Source organism: Cornus florida, unplaced genomic scaffold, assembly GCF_030987335.1.
Source record: "Cornus florida cultivar Cherokee Brave unplaced genomic scaffold, ASM3098733v1 CherokeeBrave_3.0.0_Hap2_Chr01, whole genome shotgun sequence".
Lineage (NCBI taxonomy): Eukaryota > Viridiplantae > Streptophyta > Magnoliopsida > Cornales > Cornaceae > Cornus > Cornus florida.
This window is the reverse complement of record NW_026775571.1, coordinates 113,823,219-113,832,132: the sequence shown is the minus strand read 5'-3', so window position 1 is coordinate 113,832,132 and position 8,914 is coordinate 113,823,219.

The following is an 8,914-nucleotide window of genomic DNA, read 5'->3' as shown; positions in this document are numbered from 1 at the left end:
TATCTTCAAATTTGCAAAATCAAAAGGAGAGAGACAAAACCAGAATCGATTGAGATAAGATTGAATAGAGAAGAAAAACCGAGAATTAGAGAAGCGAGGAGAGGGAAACGAAGAGGTAGGAGCATCTCATGAGTTTATACTTTTAGGAAACCGACGTTAAGATCGGCCTCTTATTCGGTTGTTTGGTTCGGTCCTCATATCATTTTCCTATATGTATATAGTTTTTATTATATTTGGGGCAAAGTGAGAAAAACACATTTAATGTTTAAATTTTAGGCAAATATCAATCCTAAGTTTTTTTTTTTGGTATAAGTGCGCTAAGTGTAAAAAAAATGATCAAAAAATGACTTGAAGTTGGTTACAAATTTAATCATGCAAGTGATATTTTTAAAATACTAAAATTTGAAAATACCCATTTCACTTCCAATAATACCCCAAGAAAAAGAAAAAAAGAAAAAGAAAAAAGGGACACTCTAGTCATTTTACATTTAAATTTTTTTTACACTTTTTTTATTCAGTAATAGAGGGACACTTTAATTTTTTCAGCCATCAGGCCCTTATTTGTTTAAAAATTGAATGTTAGAAATTTTTCAGAACGTATAACAAATTATACACTCGTATGTTTATCATAAGAGTGATTTTCGCTCGCGATTCCTTATATTTGTGTTGAAATTTATTTGACCAGTATTTACAAAGTTACCTTACTGATTATGATCACACTATTATATGTATTGATGATGGTCTAAGTTTTAACCTGATTAACTCGTTTTATAGTTGTCTGTGATGGGTCGTAATTACTGTGATTCTACAGCTAAAAGATTGTTAGATATATTGTAAAATAAAGAGTTAAATGTCGTATGCAGTTAAAATAAATGTTACTGAAAGTCTTTCAAGTATTTTGAACAAACACAATTATCATAAATATGTGCAATATAATGGCTAGTATCACTGTAATTTTGACCAGCAGTTATATATTACAATTGTGTGGGATTGTTGGATATATTGTAATATATATATATATATATATATATATATATATATATACATATATATATATATACTTATGAATATATATGGCGTGAGAGAGACTGTCAAAAAGGTTTGTATCAAAAGTCATGTCTCTTGGTTTATATCAATAGTCACGTCTTTTGGTTTATGTTGAAACTAAAAGTCATGACCTCTGCACCAAGAGCCTGTAACAGATTGTTCAAGGGAATTTTTTTAGTATTGTTAATTGCATATTTTGATTTTATTGTATTCTAAAGATATTTTGTTATAAAAAACTCAATTCAGATGCGACAAATGACAACTTAAGAAAAGTGACTACATGCCTTAAAGTTGCAAATCATTTTTTCTTTCTTTAATCATGTGTATTTGCCTCAACAATGGGTAAGGGGAATTGTTGACAAAGATTGTTTGTGCTTATAATAACTGGTGATTGGATATGCATGGTAAAGAGAATAATCCTCCTCTTTGAGAATTATAAAAAATGAAAGTGTTCAATTGGAATATGAAATGTGACTAAATTGATCCTAGATAACATGAATAAATAAATAATGTTTTTTTTTTTGTTAAAAAAAAAGAAAAGAAAAGAATTTGCATCTTCATGACTCCGCTTGTTTATATGGACATAGCAAGAAAATAAAATAAAAATTAAAAAAAATTGAAGTGAATGAAAAGAAAATTAATTTTCTAGCATTTATTTGGTTACGATGAAAATTTATTCAAAAAAATTATAGAAAAATATCATATTATAGTTTAGATACCTAAATTACCCTTATTATATATATATATATATATATATAAATTAAATAATAAAATAAATAGTAGAATAAAAATAATGATGGAGTTTTCAATTAATTTAGTCCTTGCAAATTATTATTTATTTCATGTTCATATATGATGGAAAACAACTAGGAATGGAAGTTAAGTTAATTCACCTATCTATGATAAAGTTGTTGTTAGACTACAATTTTTGATTTTTTGAACCCAGCAAAAAAACGTGTTCATATTTGAATGAAGTTATTGGGTAAAATAATATCAATGAGTTGTTGGGTAAAATAAGAATACAAAATAATAAGAGACTAATTTCACGCAAAAAGTTTTGTTCAAAAAATAATAGGGCGTTGCGAGAATCCTAATTTTTCATAACTTTTCCTTTTTTATCTAACCAAGCTCCAAAATAACATTTTATTTTTTTTTCTTTTCTCGTTAATTTTATCTAACCAAATGAAGCCCTAGTTCTTATTACCAACAAAACCCGAGTTAATTTTAGTTGAAGAAAATTCATGATTAAAAGGTTTTTCACTTTGACACATTATTTGAATCAAATAAATAATAATAATAATACAGTTAGGACACATTGATAATAATTGTTCATAGTTAGCAGCCCCAAGTAAGTAATCAATGATCATCAATATCATCACCGGCCATTATTAATATTAAAGTATTTAGGCTTGTTAATTATTATTTTGCTGTTGAATGCTTTATCTAACAAAATTATGCCTTATTTATTGCATACCGACCTAAGTATGATAGCGTACTGGTGTCACCTGCACACACTTACATACCCGCACACAAAGACGCCACAGTAAGAATAAAATTTATAAACATTTGCCGTCAATCATATATTGCTTTCCTGTGAATAATGACCTTCTAAGTTGCTTGATATGGTATGGATAAAGATAAGTAGTTTTCTTGCCCCTTGTTTTTAAGGCGCATTACCAATAAACCGTTAATACTCCAAGGCCATCTTATGCAACTCTGAGCTAGAAAACAAATCAATAGAGTTAGATTTTTGTTTCCATATAGCACTTTTTTTCTAGTGAAGTGACACAGTAAAGGGTGGTTGTGATGTTGTTCTTATCACACTAGTTAGGAATGACAAAAATAAATTAAAAGGCATACTTTTTGTATTCATTAATTTAATTAATTATAACGAAAGAAGCTTTACCCTATTCATGCTTGGCTTTTCCACGTGAGATAAAATTATGGATGAGAATGATGGTAGATTTTTGTGTGCAATAAGTATGCTGTCCATCCAATAGCTTTTCATCTTTGCATCAGCATATCTTGGATAATGAATCATCATTTGCTGTAAATTTTGTGTCCAGACGTGTCATCAACCGTCCCATTTTGGTAGTTATCCTTCTCAATTTCCACTTGATTTGATCAATGGTGGTCCTAAGTTTATCCACCACCATGTAACTGGTATGAAATTAAAGCTTTAACTTGATTTTTAAGCATTTGCATGAAGTAATTGCATAGAATTGACTAGTTTTCCAGTATCTTTAGATGAGATATAGTTGAATATATATATATATATATATATACACACACACACACATACACACACGCGCGCGCACGTGCCACCACTGATCACTAACCACTTTACAGTAGAAGACAAAAAGAAGATTGTGCCGTTTGAATCACTCTAGCTCTTTCCAATATTTTAAGGGCAGCGTCTAAAGGCAGACCATGCAAAGGTCTATATAAACCAAAAACTTCTAAGTTTTGATCACTTAATACAGTTTGTACGTAGCTAATAGAGTAAGACTTTGACAGGAGAATGGCTAGCTTAATGAAGTTCTTAATGTGTCTTATGCTGATATTGCTTTCATTTGTAGTAGCAGCAGCAGCAGCTCGCCCTCTCAAGCCGATCGGGATCGCAAGAGAGGCATTTGAGGTACAATTTAGAGTGAAGGATTTTAGTAATAACAATGAGCATCCAGAACGAACCAGTCCCGGAGGACCTGACCCACATCATCACTTTAAGCATTACTAATGCGGAATTATGAGTACCAAGGGCTGTAACACAATGATATGGGAGGATTTATAATTTTCGCATGTCATGACTACTGTGTAACACCAAATTATCGTTTAGCTTAATTTCCGCATTTTCCTTATGGTTTCTCCATCGATCTTCTCTAGAACTATTTTTTTTTTTTATATATTTTTTTTATGTGCTTAAACTTCTTTTTGGGGATGCTGGAGGTAATTACACAAGTAAAAACTAGCAAAAGAACAATATATTTATTGCCAACCAACAAAAATTTATTCATGCTTAGAATTCAGTGAGGCTCTCTAATTGATATAATTCATCCTGCTTAAAATTAGAACGTAGCGGTTGTAGTATATATATATGAGCAGGTTTCTACCGAAAAGGACACAGAACACGTCAGACAATTTCATTACGCGTAAAACGCTAACTCCTTTTTCTCTCTAATTCTCGTCTTTTGTCTCTCCCGTTCTTCATTAATTCTTCTTATCTATCCTCTCTCGAAATCTAGTGGTCAAAATTTTCCTTTTATAATGAACCCCTATAGATTAATTCTTGTCTGAAACTGGGTCCAAACAATTGGATGAAACGCATACATATATCCAAAGTATTTTAGAGAGAATATTCAAAATTCATGTAAGATTATACCTCCAAACAAGGGAACGAATATAAATATCTTCTTATCCTCACTTTTTTTTTTAAAGATCACCTACTATTCTCTTCTTGGCATTTAGAATTCTGATTCATAAATATTTCAAGAGAAAAGTCCCAGATGAAAAATATGCAAAAGTGTTTTTTTTTTACCGTAAATAAATATGCACAAGAGTTGCCATTACAAGACATATTAATCTCTTACTGGATGAAAATATATTTAAAAAAAAAAAAAAACTGACAGAAAAGAGAAATGGGTGACCAACAAGCCAGTGGTCCAGCGGTACCAAACTCCTACTTCTCAAACGAGAGGTTAGGGGTTCGAGCCTCAGTGAAAGCATGTGTGTGTGAGTACCAACTAGAAAAAAAAAAAAAAAAAAAACGAGTGAATGTTCTCAAATTTTCTGTTTGATTTTCATGAACACAAAATTTGAAGGACAGAAACAATAGTTGTAGTTCTTTTCTTTTTTCTTTTTTTTTCTCCCCTTTTTTGTTCTTTTTTTGGTTTTGTGCCTTCTGTATTGGCAAAACATGAAGAAATTTTAATTGTTTTTCATCTTTAATTTTGCAAAATCAAAAGGAGAGACAGAGAAAATCAAAATTGATTGAGATAAGATTGAATATAGAAGAAAAACAGAGAATTAGAGGAAGTGAGGAGAGAGAAACGAAGAGGTAGCGGCACACGTTTATACTTTTAGGAAATAATCTGACGTGGCCGAGCCACGTTAAGTTCGACATCTCATTCAGTTGTTTGGTTCGGTTCTCATTTCATTTTCCTATATATATACAGTTTTTATTATATTTTGGGCAAAGTGAGGAAAACACATTTAATGTTTAAATTTAGGGCAAATATCACTCCTAAAGTTTTTTTTTGGTATAAATGCGTTAAGTTTGAAAAGATGATCAAAGAATGACTTGAAGTTGGTCACAAATGCACATGATATTTTTAAAATATTAAAATCTGAAAATACCCATTTCACTTCCAATAATACCCCTGTAACATTTTCGATTTTTAGCATTTTTCAATTTTTTCGAAATTTCATTGATGCAAGGGCATTTTGGTCATTTCGCATGTTGCGTTCGGGATTGTGGTTTGGTCCAATTGCAATTGATGCATTTTAATTTATGGAATCATGTAGTTTATGATTGGTGGTGCATTCATCTGTGTGAGATGTATTTTCAAGCAAAAGAAAAAGTGAAAAGAAAAGAAAGTTGGTGGTGGGACCCACCACCCATACATTTAGTGGCTAGAGACCATTCTTAGTCTCTCATTTTTCTCTCTCCCCATATCTTTCTCTCCCTCTCAATTTTCCATTTCATTTCCTTTTTCTTTTCAAGCAAATCTTTGAGCTTTGATTTCTCACTCATTCCTTGCCGGATTTGGGTGCCGTTTGAGGCAAAACGAAGCCCACGACGAGCTCTACGCATTGGTATCATCAATTCCAGCTTTGGCACTCCCCTTGGCCTTCAAATTAGGGACCCATTTTAAGGGTTTTAGTGTAATATTGAGGTAGGGACATCTTAATCCACCTCTTTCTTGTTCCATTGTGAGTTACACTTCTTTGTTGTGCCAAACATGCTTAATTAGGAGTTAATTATATCAATGATTATTTACATGTTGTTTAGAGAAATCCATGTGTATGAATGTGAGTTGTTCTATGTGAAAAGCATGCTTAAATGTATTTTGTTGTATCTTAATGTATGAATGATTACTTTGGAGATGTTAAACATGTTGTATATTTAATTTTATGGTGTAGAATTTTAAATGTCATGATATTGAAGGTATGACACATATAGTTACATGCACATACCATTGGGTTTGCATGAAATGGGAGAAATTGTTTCAAAAGCAAAAAGGGGAATTTTGGGAGAAAAGTTTTTGTGAAATGGTTTTGGAAAAACCAGGTCGCTGCGGGGTTACCAACGTGCCGGAGGTTAATATAGCCTAGAAGGGACTAGGGAGTCGCCCTAGCGTGGTTGAGCTAGCTGGGCCCCATAATGACGCCGCGGGGTTACCAAGGGTTAGGGACACTAGTTAATCCTCCTCTCGTGTCGCGGTGGGGTCACCAAAGGGCGGGCTATATTGACGGTTTGAAAGTTATGGTTTCAAGAAATGAAAAAGGGGAGCGACATTGGCATGCATCTACATTTCATGACATTGCATTGGTTGTATATGAGTTTGGTTGGAATGTTGTATTACCTCCCGATATTGCATGATCCCCATTTCTTATTGGCCTATTCTTTGTATGGATTCACAATGACACAAGATGTGTGTCTTAAGTGTCACCTGCTGAGCTTTGTGCTCACCTTACTACATATATATATATTTTTTCAGGTATTGGAAAAGAACCGGTGGACGGCAATCTACCTCAAGCTTGAAAGTTGTTAGAAGACTACTTTTGCTACTTTTGTAATTGGACATTCTCTTGTATATTCATAGATTTTTGGACATGCAACTATGATGTATATCTCCTTGTAAACGAATTGTAATTAAATGTTGGTTTATGGGATCAAGAGTTGGTGTTTCGTCCATGATTAATATATGATGTATTTTCGCAGTGTTTTAACCAAGTGTAGCCATTTTAAAGTTCCATTTAAGCTTCTTTATTATTTCACAAGTGCAGCTCCTGGGATGCAGGTTTTCAGGCTCGGGATTGTCATTTCGGTCGACCGAAACAGGACTCTTCACTCTCGGGATCTTCATTTCGGATGACCGAAGCTCCACTTCGGTCGACCGAAATGAAGCTTTAGGTTCAAGCTTCTCTCTTCTCTCTCTTGCTCTCGGGACCTCCATTTCGGACGACCGAAGCTCCACTTTGGTCGATCGAAATGAAGCAGCTTGGTCATCTTCCATTCTTTCTTTCGGTGTTTGTTTGGTTCATGTCGATTTGGATCATGGGGCGTACTGAGAGTGTTGTTCAAGCGTTGTAGTGGAGTGTTGACTATAGAAATGTCGTGATGGACCTAGGTAACCTCGGGTTCGAGTAAGACCCGTGTAGCGGTCCGGGCCTCCAGGTCAAGGTCGTTACAACCCAAAAAAAAAAAAAAAAAAAAAATAGGAACACTAGTCATTTTACATTTAATTATTTTTTTACCCATTTTTTTATATTAAGTTATAGAGGGACACTTTAATCTTTTCAGTCTTCAGACCCTTATTTGCTTAAAAATTGAATGTTAGAGATTTTTCAAAACGTATAGAAAATTATACACTCTGTATGTATACCATAAGAGTGTTTTTCACTAGCGACCCTTATATTTATGTTGAAATTTATTTGACCAGTATTTACTAAGTTACCAAACTTATTATGATCACACTATTATATGGCATTGATGATGGTCTAAGTATTAACCTGATTAGCTCGTTTTATGGTTGTCTGTGATGGGTCGTAATTACCGTGATTCTACAGCTAATAGATTGTTAGATATATTGTAATATAAAGAGTTTTTTTTTTTTTTTTTTTTTCAGTTGAAGGTAAGCTTGTATATATATATGAAAAGAGAGAATATACATGAGAGCACAAGAGGCTCCCGAAGCAAGAACAACCGGCACAAGGCCACCAAGGGCTACAAAAAGCAGCAAACAAAACAAATAACAACCAAGTAACAAGAGTCAGCAGACTAAAAATAAACAACATGGTGACCTCCAAAGAGGAAGCAACACTTTGTAAACAACATGGCAGAATCATAATTCAAAGCAACATTCCAACTGAGCAGCACCATGGATCAAAGCAAGACTCCCACTCCATTGGAAAGCAACATCTCTACACTCCCACCTCTACTGAACCAGCCATGAGTGACCTTCATAGATGTAGCAGCCCTTGAAATAGAGATACTGTAAGTCATTGTAGGAGAGTACATGGCTAAGCTGTGAGGTGCTTCTAAGAGTGATAGAGGCTAATCTTGAACAAATGGTTGATTTGATCAGAGAGATAACGTGATGGGGAACAGTGGACTTGTTTCTGAATGCTCTTGAGTTCTTTTCCATCCAAAGGAAGTAAACTGCAGCAGATAGAAACAATTTGTGTACAAGAAACTTCTTTGTAGTAAAGTGTGTGGAACACCAAGCAACCAACTCAGACCAAGACTTGGACTGAAAAGTGGAACCTGTAACCCCCTGAATGAACCTCCAAATGTGAGGGCTATAATTGCAATTAAAGAACAGATGGTCCGATCCATTGTTTCAAATTCTAAATTGCACATAAAACAAGCATTTGTGTAATGTTTGTTCAGCATAGGTTTTGAATCAAGTGTGTAGAACCTATTTCTAAGTGCTAACCAAGTGATTGAACTATACTTTAGAATGTGGTGTTTGAACCAAATGAGGTGATGCCAAGGGAAAATAAATGAGGGGTGAGAGAAGTATGACATTGTATGTGCAAAGGAGAAATTCAGAGTAGGGCTAGGCAACCATTCATGTGAGTCCTGTGAGTTAGAGGGTGGAAGGATACTGTGTAGTTGTGCTAAGAACACATGGGATTGAAAGGA